Source organism: Herpailurus yagouaroundi, unplaced genomic scaffold, assembly GCF_014898765.1.
Source record: "Herpailurus yagouaroundi ecotype Mexico unplaced genomic scaffold, PumYag 194, whole genome shotgun sequence".
In the NCBI taxonomy this organism is placed as follows: Eukaryota; Metazoa; Chordata; class Mammalia; order Carnivora; family Felidae; genus Herpailurus; species Herpailurus yagouaroundi.
The window spans coordinates 8,932,905-8,945,026 of record NW_024412425.1 but is presented as its reverse complement, the minus strand read 5'-3'; the positions used below and the strand labels follow the sequence as shown (position 1 = coordinate 8,945,026).

At 35.8% G+C, this 12,122-nt stretch overlaps 1 protein-coding gene and 1 long non-coding RNA gene across 3 annotated transcripts in view; both read left to right on the top strand.

Annotated features, from left to right (window-relative positions):
- The window catches only part of URI1 (URI1 prefoldin like chaperone), a 104,068-nt gene that overhangs the window by 75,798 nt on the left and 16,148 nt on the right, over nucleotides 1–12,122 (top strand). The window lies entirely within an intron of this gene.
- On the top strand, nucleotides 4,770–8,038 carry LOC121011325 (uncharacterized). The gene is made up of 2 exons (XR_005781570.1): nucleotides 4,770–6,998; nucleotides 7,235–8,038. It is a non-coding gene; the product is annotated as an uncharacterized LOC121011325 (long non-coding RNA).

The window sequence follows — 12,122 nt, the reverse complement described above, 5'->3', positions numbered from 1 at the left end:
CTGTGGAGTTTCCAACTCTGTGCTCCCCGTTTTTATAGAGTCTTAGTGAAATCTAAACCCTCTCCTTTCTCCTTTCTGCCTTTTTAGTTCAGTCCCTGCATCTGTTTCCACTTTTCCACTTTCTCTCTAGCTGCTTTTGTGGAGAGGGGTGCTTTTCCCCTACTCTCTCTGCAAGCAAAAACAGCTCCCTGCCCTCTGTGGCTTCTCTGTCCCCCAGTTCACCTCTCCGCGCCACTACCTGCTGATTTCTTTGGTTCAGGTTGTACAGATTGTTGTGTTAATCCTCTAATCAGTTTTCTAGGTGTGCAGGATGGGTTAGTGTTGATTTGGGTGTATTTCATGGATGTGAGACACAAAAAAAACTTCCATGCTGTTCCCTGGTAATTCTGTTTTTTACAGAGCCACCATATTATCTTCCACAGTTGTTGAGCCATTTTACATTACTGCAGTGTACAAAAGGATCCAGTGTTTCCACATTGTTGCCAACTCTTTGTTTACTATTTCTTTGATTATAACCATCCTAATGGTTTGATTTGCATTTCTCTAATGACTAAAGATGTTTGTTGAGTATTTTTTGTGTGCTTATTGGCCATTTGTAGAAAAATCTTTGGAGAGATGTCAATTCAAGTCCTTTGCCCATTTTTAAATTGGGTTGTCTTGTTGAGTTATAAGAGTTCTTTATATATTCTGAATAGTAGTCCCTTATCAGATATATGATTTATCAGATATATATTTTCTCATTCTGTGGTTTGCCTTTTCAATATATTGATGATGTCCTTTGATGCACAAAAGTTTTAGATTTTGATGAAGTCCAGTTTGTCTATTTTTTTCCTTTTGTTGCTTTTACTTTTAGTGTCCTTTCCAAGAAATCATTGCCAAATCTAATGTCATGGAGCTTTCCTCCTATGTTTTCTTCTAAGAATTTCATAGTTTCAGCTCCTCATTTTAGGTCTTTCATCCATTTTCAGTTAATTTTTGTTTATTGTGTAAAGTAAAGGTCCAAGTTCATTGTTTTGCATGTGGCTATCCAGTTTTCCCAATAGCATTTGTTGAAAAGACTGTCTTTACCCCCATTGAATGGTTTGGCCCTGTTGAAAATTGTTTGGAAATACATGAGGATTTATTTCCAGGTTCTCTATCCTATTTTATGATTTATATGTTTGTCTTAATGCCAGTACTATATTGTTTTGATTTCTCTACCTTTGTAGAAAGTTTTAAAATCAAGAAGTATGATCTTTGATCTTTTTAAAGACTGTTTTGACTATTCAGGGCTTCTCAAGATTGTGCATGAATTTTGGGGAGGAATTCTTCTGTTTCTGCAAAAATGTTGGGATTTTGATAGGGATCGCATTGAATTTGTAGATTGCTTTGGGTAAAATGACATCTTAACAATATTAAGCCCTGTAATCCGTGAACACAGGATGTCTTTCCATTATTTGTGTCTTCCTTAAATATGTTCTTTCAGCAACATATTTGTAATTTTTAATGTATAAGTCTTGTGCCTTCTAGGCTAAACTTATTACTAAATATCTTTTTAATGCTATTGTAAATGGAAATTATTTTCCTAATTTCCTTTTTAGATTGTTCATTGCTAGTGTACAGAAATGCAACTTATTTTTGAGTGTTAATTTTGTATTCTGCAACTTTGCTGAATTTATTAGTTTTTTAACAGAGTGTATGCGTGTGTGTGTGTGTGTGTGTGTGTGTGTGTGTGTGTGTTTGTAATGTTTTGGGTTTCCTACATATAATATCATATCTGTCAACAGGGATAATTTTACATATTCTTTTCCAATTTGGATGCTTCTTATTTCTTTTTCTTGCCTAATTGCTCTCACTAGAACTTTTAGTACTGTGTAGATACAATATTAGGCATCCTCATCTTGTTCCTGATCTTTGGGGAAAAATTTTCAGTCTTTCACTTGAATATCTTGTCAATTTGGGTTTTTCATATATGACTCTTATTATGTTTAGGAAGGTACCTTCTATTTCTAGTTTCTTGAGTGTTTTGTATTGTGAAGTAGTGTTGGATTTTGTCAAAGGCTTTCTCTGCATCAGTTCAGTTTCAGGTGTACAACATAAAGGTTTGACTTACACATGTTGTGAGATGATTACCCCAATAAACTTTAGTTAACATCTATCACCTCATGTACATATATTAAAAATAAATAGACAAAAAAATATTTTTTATTACTTGTAATGACAACTCTTAGGATTTACTGTCTTAACAACTTTCATATATATCATATAGCAGTGGTAATTTTAGTTATATATTACATTCCTAGTTTATTTCTCTTATAACTAGAAATTTGTACATTTGGACCACCTTCCTCCAATTCCCCCAGCCCCCTATTTGTTGGCATTTTGTTGAGGAATTTTTGCATGTCTACTCATAAGGGATATTAGCCTGTAGTTTTCTTTCAATGTCTTCGGTTGGCTTCACAGAATGTGTTCCTTCCTCTTCAGTATTTTGGAAGAGTTTGAGAATTGATGTCATTTTTTCCTTGAATGCTTGATGGAATTAATCTATGAGGCCATCTATTCCTGGGCTTTTCATTGTTGGGAGGTTTTTGATTACTGATTCAATTACCTTACTTCTTACAGGTCTATTCAGATTTTCTATTTCTTCTTACATCATTTTTAGTAGTGCGTTTGTTTCTAAGAATTTGTCCATCTAGTCATCCAGTTTGTTGGCATTCAGTTGTTTGTAGTATTCTCTTATAATCCTGTTTATTTCTGTAAAATAAATAGAATTGTCTCCACTTTTGTTTCTGATTTTAGAGATTTGAGCCGTTTTCTCTCTCTCTCTCTCTCTCTCTCTCTCTCTCTCTCTCTCTCTCTCTTTTTAGCCCATCTGGGTAGAAGCTTGTCAATTTTGTTGGTCTTTTCAAAAAAGCAACTTTCAGTTTTGTTGATTTTTCTCTATTTTTGTATTCCCAGTTTATTTCCATTTTAATATTAGTTGTTCCTTCTGTCTGCCAGCTTTCAGTTTAGTTCAGTTTTCAAGTTCCTTTTAAAGCATACAGTTAGGCTATGATTTGAGATCTTTTTTTTTTTTTTTAATGTTAGGTATGTTTACCAGATATAAATTACTTTCTTAGCAGTGCTTTCACTGCATCCTGTAAGCTTTGTTATGTTGTATTTTCCATTTTCATTGGTTTCAAGGAATTTTCTAATTTCTTTTGTGATTTCTTCTTTGACCCATTAAATCATGTTGTCATAAATTTCCATGGATTTGTGAATTTTTCACCTTTATTTCTGTTACTGATTTCTAGTTTCATTGCATTGTGATTGGAAAAAAATACTTTGTATGATTTCAATATTTTATTTTATTTTATTTATTTTAAAGTTTATTTTTTGAGAGAGGAGGAGGGGCAGAGAAAAGGAGACAGAGTATCTGAAGCAGGCTCTGCACTGCAGAGAGCCCAAAGGGGGGCTCAAACTCACGAACTGTGAGATCATGACCTGAACCATGACCTGAACCAAAGTCCAGTGCTTAACTGACTGAGCCACCCAGGCACCCTGTTTTATATTTTTTTAAATTTTAGTGCATTACTGGGTTCAGGAGTAGAATTCAGTGATTCATCATTTACATACAATACCCAGTGCTCATCATAAGTACCCTCCTTGGTATCCATCACCCATTTAGCCCGTCTTCCACCCACCTCCCTCCATAAACCCTCAGTTTGTTCTCTATCATTAAGAGTCTCTTGTGGTTTCCCTCTCTTCTCCTACCCCTCCTTCCCATATGTTCATCTGTTTTGTTTCTTAAATGTCACATATGGGTGAAATCATATGGTATTTGTCTTTCTCTGATTGACTTATTTCATTTAGCATAATACATTCTAGCTTCATCCACGTGATTGCAGATGGCAAAACTTCATTGTTTTTGATGGATGAGTAATGTACCACATCTTCTTTATCCATTCATCAGTTGATGGACATTTGGACTCTCCATAGTTTGGCTATTGTTGATAATGCTGCCATAAACATTGGGGTGCATGTACCCCTTCGAATCTGTATTTTTGTATCCTCTGGGTAGTGGTTTCAAAATTTTAAAGACTTGTTTTGTGGTCTATTATATGGTCTTTCTTGGAAATGTCCTATGTTCTCCTTAGAAGAATATGTATTCTGTTGGATAGAGTGTTCTGTACATGTATGTTAGGTCCAGTTGGTCTATAGTTTTGTTCAAGTCCTCTATTATTGCTCTTATTTTTTGTTCAGTATTGATGTCTCTAACTTTTATTGGAGGACTATTTTTCTCTTGGATTCTGTCAATTTTAGCTTCATATATTTGACACTATGTTGTTGGGTGTGTATATGTCTATAACCATTATATTTTCTTGATAGATGGAAATTTTTATTAATATAAGATATCCTTTGTCTCTGAAAACTTTTTTTGATGCAATGTCATATTTTGTCTCATATTAGTATAGTCATTCCAGTTCTCTTTTGGTTACTATTTTCATCGAATATCTTTTCCATCCTTTTACTTTCAACCTGTTTGACTCTCTTGTTGACCACATATAGTAGGATCCTGTTTTGTTTTTTTTTTTCTTTAAATTTTTTAATCCATTCTGCCAAGCCATGCCTTCTGTTAGATTTATTATCACTACTTGTAGGGCAGGGTTTACTTTTGCCACTTTTAAAATTTGTTTTCTCTGTCTTAGAGCTTTAGTGTCTCATTTCCTTCATTATTGCCTTTCTTTGTGTTTAGTTGATTTTTTTTCCTTTGTGTTTAGTTGTTTTGTTTTTTTTTTGTAGTAAAATATTTTGATTCCCTTCTCACTTCTTTTGTTAATATTTTATACATATATTTTTTGTGCTTACTATGCATACTACATATAACATCCTAAGGTTATAATAATGAAATCATTTTGAATTCACATTGATTGTTGATGACACATATTACATCTTTATACATTACCTGTTAACATAGATTTGTAATGATTTTTTATGCATTTCTCTGTGTATCCTGTAGGAAGTAAAATGTGGAGTTTACAAACCATAATGACAGTAATACTGGTTTTTATTTTTGCCCATGTTTATTTACCTTTAGTAGAAATTTTTTTATCTTTGTATGGCCTCGAGTTATTGTCTAGTGGCTGTTCATTTCAACCTGAAGAATTCTTAGCATTTCTTGTAGGGCAGGTCTAGTGATAAGGATCTCCTTCAGCTTTTGTTTATCTGGAAGGATAGTTGCAGGATATATAATTCTCTGTTTACAGTTGTTTTTTTTTTTTTTTTTTTTTTTTTTTTTTTTTAAGCTCAGTGCTTTAAATATTTCAGCCCACTGCTTTCCAGCCTTCAAGGTTTCTGCTGAGAAATCTGCTTGTATTCTCATTGAGGGTCCCTTACATGTGATAAATTGCTCATCTCTTGCTGCTTTCAAGATTCTCTCTTTATCTTTCAAAGGTGTGATTATGTGTCTTGGTATTGGTCTCCAGGTTTATTCTACTTGTAGTAACTTGAGCTTTTTGGATTTGTTGGTTCATGTTTTTCACCAAATTTGGAAACTTTTGGGCCATTATTTCTTCTAATAATTTCTTTGCTACTTTTTTTCCTTTTGAGACTCCCTTAATTTGTATATTAGTCCACCTGATTATATCCCATATGTCCTTTAGGCTTAGTTCACTTTTTTCCATTGCTTTCTCTGCTCCTTAGACTTGATAATTTCAAATGTCCAATCTTCAGGTTCACTGATTGTTTCTTTTGCTTGTTCAAATATGCTGTTGAATCTCTGAGGTGAATTTTACAATTCAGTTATTATTTCCACTGTAGAATTTCTGTTTGGTTCCTTTTTATAATTTTGGTCTTTACGTACTCTCATTTTGTTAATGCATTATTCTCTTTATTTCCTTTAGTTCTAGTTCTTTGAATTTTTCTTTAGTACACCTGATGCCTTTGTTTCTTTAGGAATGGCTTCTAGAGATATATTTTGTTCTTTTCTGTGGACCAGATTTTTTTTTGTCTATTGTATTCCTTTTGGTATCTGATGAAATTTTTAAATTTTGATGGACATTTGAAAAAACAGTCATCTGGATTTTTGGAATAAAGTAGATATGCCCTGAGCCTTCTTATAAAACCCGAAGTGAAAGGTTATGGTGTTTCCTGTGTTTTCTGAGCATGTGTGTTTCTTGGACCTGTGTGGGGATATTTTTTTAATATTCTGTATACATAGCTGCTGTTGAATGTTTTAGTTTACAAAGAATCTCACCTCTACTTCTCTTTGTGGTCTCAGATTGTATGTTGTTTGGCTCCACCCCTAATCTCTTGTGCCAGGTTCCTGTGGGCCTGTAGTTTCCCTGTAGCCTCCCTGCAGCTTTCATGATCAGTGCCAGCTATTTTCCCCCAACTGAGGTCTGGCTTAGGTGAGACAGATACCAGTTATTTAGTCAGCCCCTGGACAGATAAGAATGTTGCCAGTAATGTCTGGGCTATTCTCTGTGGTCCAAGGGAAGGAATAGGGTTCTGGGCTGCCACATTCTCCAGACCAGAGCTGCTTCACGTTGGGGAGGAGGTGGCTAAAGGCAAGTAAAAATGCCATGACATTTCCTGCTGTTTTGATTGTGACTTTTTCTTGGTTGGGTGTTTGCTTGGTTGTTGTAGACTTTTGACTATTTTTTCAGAGCTCTTCTAGTTAGTTTCTGATTGTTCTTGAATGTTTTCTGGTTGCAGTGGGCTGGGGAGACAAGGGCTTTTAGAGCTTTTTAGTCTGTAAGTTTGCTCCTTATTGTTTTAAGGGAAGGTTTTATTTTCCTTTGGACATGGGAAATTTTTGAGCATGTTTATAATAAGCATACTGAGTGATTAACAGTTTAAGAGAAAGAAATGATACAGATCCTAGATGTGATGGCATTAAATATATAGAAAATGTAGCTTTGGAAAGTATCAATGAAAAAGAGAAAGGAGCAAAGATAGATGAAGAATATTTGTGTTAGTGAAGTTAAAGGTTCAGATTTTCATAGAAATAAAGTCAAGTTTATTTAGAAGTGTGAGAGGTTCGGGGCGCCTGGGTGGCGCAGTCGGTTAAGCGTCTGACTTCAGCCAGGTCACGATCTCGCGGTCCGGGAGTTCGAGCCCCGTGTCAGGTTCTGGGCTGATGGCTCAGAGCCTGGAGCCTGTTTCCGATTCTGTGTCTCCCTCTCTCTCTGCCCCTCCCCCGTTCATGCTCTGTCTCTCTCTGTCCCAAAAATAAATAAACGTTGAAAAAAAAAAAATTTTAGAAGTGTGAGAGGTTAGAGGGTTAGGAAGTATGTGTAGAATATGTGTTGTGGGAAATGTGATATGGCCATCAGCAATTTTATGATTTATCTTAATGAGGCAATATGTGTGTTCTTGTGTATCTTCCATGAGGCATACATATTTTAAGTTCATTGATATTTTGTTATAACTTATGATTTTGGCTTTATAGTTTATGATTTGATTTTATCTATATAATACTTAAATATATACTTATGATTTGTGTTTTATCTATATAATAAATGTCTGTAACTTTAAAACATCATGTATTTTCTGAAAACATAATGAAAAAGTAGTAGGGTCTTGCTCAGTCCCCCTTAGCTTCCATTTCCCATTCCCCAGAGGTAATTACTTTCAGTCTCTTGGCTAATCTTTTGCTCTTTTCTTTTTATCCATATTTCCCAAGTTATTTGTTATATTCTACTTTCTTGACTGTTTTTCAGTTTTATGTAGTATTTGTTAGATCCCTGCCTATAATTAAAGGCTAGCATTTAGATCATTTACATGCTCTTCTCCCTCTCCCTGCTCCCCAAATCTTTTTAATATTATTTTATTATAATTTTTGTTAAATCATTGTTCATGCTTAGATTTAATTCCATTCCAATTATTGTATACCTCTTCATTTGAAGTTAACTGTTTTTTGTTTGTTGTGTAATGACATGTGTCTTTCATTAATTCACTCAAACACTTTGATTTTATTCTTAAGAGACCTGTGTACTGGATGGAATTCTTCATAATCTGGCTTCAATTTGGCCGGGCTTCTATCTTGGAAAACAAAACAAAACAAAACAACAAAACAGTCATCTTCCTGGTGTCTTCCTTTACCATTATACTCCTATTTATTCCTTGTTCCCTGGTTCCCATGGCATCTCCTCTCAGGTTTTACTCATTTTGTTGGTGTATATAGCCTTTAGTAACTTTGTGTGTGGGAGATACATGTTTTGAAATTTTGCATGTCTGAAAATATTTTTTGTACTCTAACTTTTTGTAACCAGACTGTTAGAACTGTAGGTTGTTTTTTTTTTTTTTAACAAATTTTCCTTCAGAAATTTGAAGGTATTCTGTTACTTTTTGTCTTATGTATTGCTTTTGCAAAGTCTGAAGCCATTCTCCTTCCTCTGTATGTAACTTGCTTTGTTTTTGTTTTTAGAAGCTCTAGGTTTCTCCCTATTCCCCATGATCTGAAATGCCACTGTGATATATATATTGTGTTTCTTTAAAAAAAATTTTTTTTTTTTTTTTACATTTATTTAGTTTTGAGAGACAGAGAGAGACAGAGTGTGAGCAGGGGAAGGGCAGAGAGAGAGGGAGACAGAGAATCAGAAGCAGACTCCAGTCTCTGAGCTGTCCGCACAGAGCCCGACGTGGGGCTTGAACCCATGAACTGTGAGATCATGACCTGAGCTGAAGTTGAACGCTTAACTGGCTGAGCCACCCAGGTGCCCCTACCTCATTGTGTTTCTTTTAAAGTTTGTTTGCTAGGTATTTGATGGGGTTCTTCCAAGGTGAAGATGCATGTCCTGCAGTCCTGGAAAAGTTTTAATATTATTTCTTTAATAATTTCCTTCTCCTGTTATTCATGTCTTTGTCTTTGTTAAAGTTTTGAAGTGATTTCTTTTTATCTTTGGAATCATGAATTTTTAAAAATATTTCTGTACATTTTAATTGCTAGGAGCTCTGTATTTTTGTTTGCTTTGTTATTTTTTGAATGTTCCTTTGGTATAGCATACTGTTCTTGTTTCATGAGTACAGTATTTTTTTTTGGATTTTCAAATTTTCTTCATGCATTGTTTTTGTTTCCTCTGCAGTGCTTTTATTTATTTATTTGTTTATTTTTACTTTTGTTCTCCCTTTTTTCCTTCCCTCCCTTCCTTACTCTTTGACATTAACAGTGAAGACTCTTCAGATATTTGGTGATCCTTGGCCAACCATTTATACTTAAGAGGTATGCACTGTTACGAAGCTGTGTGTACGGGTGGAGTTTGATTATTAGTCCTTTCTATAGGGAGTTAAGGTGGCAAACTGATTTTCTTTCATTAAGGAATCTACAAAAATCAGCAGTTTTGGGCTTAATCAGCATCCTACAGAAGAATTTTCTAATCTTTATCCTAGTGTTTTGGGAACCAGGCTAGATGTTTCAGGGTTCAGCATGAACACTGTTTTGAGTAAGACTTTTCCTATTTTCTCCTTTGTTCATCACTCCTCCCACAGTCTCTGCAAACCACTGTAGGTTGTAAATCCTTTGTTTAGTCAAGAAAGGGGATATTACCTGGCTGTGCTTTGTGAGGTTGGGGTTTGGAACCTAACCATTCTGTTCAACCTTTCACCCAGATCTTTGTTTTCACCTTACCCTTTCATTCAGAAATATTTCCAAGAGAGGATTCTTTCCAGGCCTGACAGCCCAGATTGACTTGCTGCAGCTTCCCCTGCTGCAGTTAGGTGTTGGCTTTTTCTGTTGAACACAGTCCGTTATCACTTGTCCAGTTGCCAAGATTTGGTTGACATCATTTTGTCTGCTGTATTTCTTTTCTCTTTTCCCATTATCTTTGTCTTTATGCCTTTGATAAAAATACTTAGTTGTTATTTTAACACAGGTATAGGGAAAAAGTAAATATGAAGTGCATGAATTCAATCTCTGTGTTAAAGCAAAAGTACAAACCTTGGGACTAGTTTATGGGGAGATTCTGTGCAGAGATCTGTGAACATTTCCACCAGGGGGCATGTCCTGTTGGAACTGTTGAGAGAATACTGAAAAACTTAAGCACACAAAAGGAGGTGGAGTGGTCACAAAGGATTCAGAAGAGACTTGTTTTTATAGACTGGATCCTGTTTAGCACTTAAGAATATATGTAAGAAGACTAGGTAAAAAGACTGCTTTCATGAATGATGTTTGTAACTTTTACTTAGGTTTTGCAAATTTTATTACATCTGTAACTTTATTCCTTTCAAATATATATAACTCCACAGGCTGTTAACTAAATATTTCTTTTATTTTTTTATTTTTATTTTTATTTTTTTTTATTTATATATGAAATTTATTGTCAAATTGGTTTCCATACAACACCCAGTGCTCATCCCAAAAGGTGCCCTCCTCAATACCCATCACCCACCCTCTCCTCCCTCCCACCCCCCATCAACCCTCAGTTTGCTCTCAGTTCTCAACAGTCTCTTATGCTTTGGCTCTCTCCCACTCTAACCTCTTTTTTTTTTCCTTCCCCTCCCCCATGGGTTCCTGTTGAGTTTCTCAGGATCCACATAAGAGTGAAACCATATGGTATCTGTCTTTCTCTGTATGGCTTATTTCACTTAGCATCACACTCTCCAGTTCCATCCACGTTGCTACAAAAGGCCATATTTCATTTTTTCTCATTGCCACGTAGTATTCCATAGTGTATATAAACCACAATTTCTTTATCCATTCATCAGTTGATGGACATTTAGGCTCTTTCCATAATTTGGCTATTGTTGAGAGTGCTGCTATGAACATTGGGGTACAAGTGCCCCTATGCATCAGTACTCCTGTGTCCCTTGGATAAATTCCTAGCAGTGCTATTGCTGGGTCATAGGGTAGGTCTATTTTTAATTTTCTGAGGAACCTCCACACTGCTTTCCAGAGCGGCTGCACCAATTTGCATTCCCACCAACAGTGCAAGAGGGTTCCCGTTTCTCCACATCCTCTCCAGCATCTATAGTCTCCTGATTTGTTCATTTTGGCCACTCTGACTGGCGTGAGGTGATATCTGAGTGTGGTTTTGATTTGTATTTCCCTGATAAGGAGCGACGCTGAACATCTTTTCATGTGCCTGTTGGCCATCCGGATGTCTTCTTTAGAGAAGTGTCTATTCATGTTTTCTGCCCATTTCTTCACTGGGTTATTTGCTTTTCGGGTGTGGAGTTTGGTGAGCTCTTTATAGATTTTGGAGACTAGCCCTTTGTCCGATATGTCATTTGCAAAGATCTTTTCCCATTCCGTTGGTTGCCTTTTAGTTTTGTTGGTTGTTTCCTTTGCTGTGCAGAAGCTTTTTATCTTCATAAGGTCCCAGTAATTCACTTTTGCTTTTAATTCCCTTGCCCTTGGGGATGTGTCGAGTAAGAGATTGCTACGGCTGAGGTCAGAGAGGTCTTTTCCTGCTTTCTCCTCTAGGGTTTTGATGGTTTCCTGTCTCACATTCAGGTCCTTGATCCATTTTGAGTTTATTTTTGTGAATGGTGTGAGAAAGTGGTCTAGTTTCAACCTTCTGCATGTTGCTGTCCAGTTCTCCCAGCACCATTTGTTAAAGAGACTTTCTTTTTTCCATTGGATGTTCTTTCCTGCTTTGTCAAAGATGAGTTGGCCATACGTTTGTGGGTCTAGTTCTGGGGTTTCTATTCTATTCCATTGGTCTATGTGTCTGTTTTTGTGCCATAAATATTTCTTTTAAATTTTTTTTTAACATTTATTTATTATTGAGAGATGGAGAGACAAAGAGCATGAGCAGGGGAGGGGCAGGACAGAATCCGAAGCAGGCTCCAGGCTCTGAGCTGTCAGCACAGAGCCTGACACAGGGCTCGAACTCACAAACTGCGAGATCATGACCCGAGCTGCAGTCGATCGCTTAACCAACCGAGCCACCCAGGCGTCCCAGTAACTAAATATTTCTAAATATTTGGTCCTACTTGGTGAATAGTATATCGTTTATCTTTAGGTGAAAATGATTCTGCTCAAGTTTTTAAGAGCTTGTAGATTTTCTTTTCTAGTTTCAACATGGTGTTTAGAACTTGCACTATCAATTTGCTTTCAGTCTCCCTTTTCATAACTAGTGCAAAGAATTTCAGCCCGGTCTGGACGAATTATATTATAGATTCTGAATTAGTGAAGATTTAAAAGATATTAGGTTATACTT